The sequence below is a fragment of the Triticum aestivum genome, chromosome 7A (genome assembly GCF_018294505.1).
Source record: "Triticum aestivum cultivar Chinese Spring chromosome 7A, IWGSC CS RefSeq v2.1, whole genome shotgun sequence".
In the NCBI taxonomy this organism is placed as follows: domain Eukaryota; kingdom Viridiplantae; phylum Streptophyta; class Magnoliopsida; order Poales; family Poaceae; genus Triticum; species Triticum aestivum.
Window position 1 is genome coordinate 297,468,169 of NC_057812.1, and position 1,048 is coordinate 297,469,216.

The window sequence follows — 1,048 nt, forward strand, 5'->3', positions numbered from 1 at the left end:
GTGCTTTCGGTGAGGTGGACCTGTTGCGGCGGACGAGGGCTTGTATGAAGGGCCAGCGATGGGGCGGACGAGGGAGTCAGTGAAGGGCCTACACTGTGATGGGCGAGGGCGCCGGTTAAGCAGATCCAGTGTGGTGGACCATGATGGCGGTCAAGGAGATCTGGAGCGGTGGACAATCCAGTCGCTGAAGCGGCTCCGGTGAAGTGGAGAGTTGGCAGTTGGGGGTTCCAAGGTGCAGAAGGTAGATCCGGCGGGGTGTGAGGTCCACTGCTGCGGCGGAGGACTAGATTCGGTGACTTGCTGTGGTTGGGAGGGGGTCGGGGAGGGGAAGGGGAGGGGCTCTCGGGAAGAATGTTGGGGGCAAAGAGGGGAAAACAATGGAGTTACCAGAGCAACCCTTTTCCGTTCATGTGGCAGGGGTAAAACAGGAATATCACAGGACTAAACTTTCGGGCGCGAGATATTTCGATGTGAGTGGGAAGTTTGAAAGCTTTTGGCGCCTGAAATTATAAGTGTTCTGCTCTTGTACGGCCGACTATGATATCATAGCCGAGAATTTATTTGTTTTGCACGCAAAAAAGTGCAAGTTTTAAAAATCAGTGTCTCCAACTCAAAACTTAGATTGTCCATTTAATTCAAATATGGATCATTGACCTAGTACAAGCAAATGCGATCATACGGTCCAATTCAGATGAAATTCCAAATGTGTTTATCCTAAATATGATGACAAAAGCAAAAAATGTGTGTGTATATGAATAAAGTGGATGATTAAAAAGTTTGAACATGCTCGTATGTGTATATATCTAGGTTTGATATATGAATTTGAAATCACGAAATCCCGGCTTAAAAAATGTACCTCTGTTTAAATGAATTACAAAAGCGAATGATGGAGTCGAATTCCAAAATTCCAATCTTAGGTTTGTAATTCTGGTGCATCAAGGTATATCACGCATGTTCAAAAGTATCGTTATCTCATAGTCCAAACTGTGAAACAAATTGATCAACCATGAGTGCACACACTATTGACCATATATATCTCAATTACGCT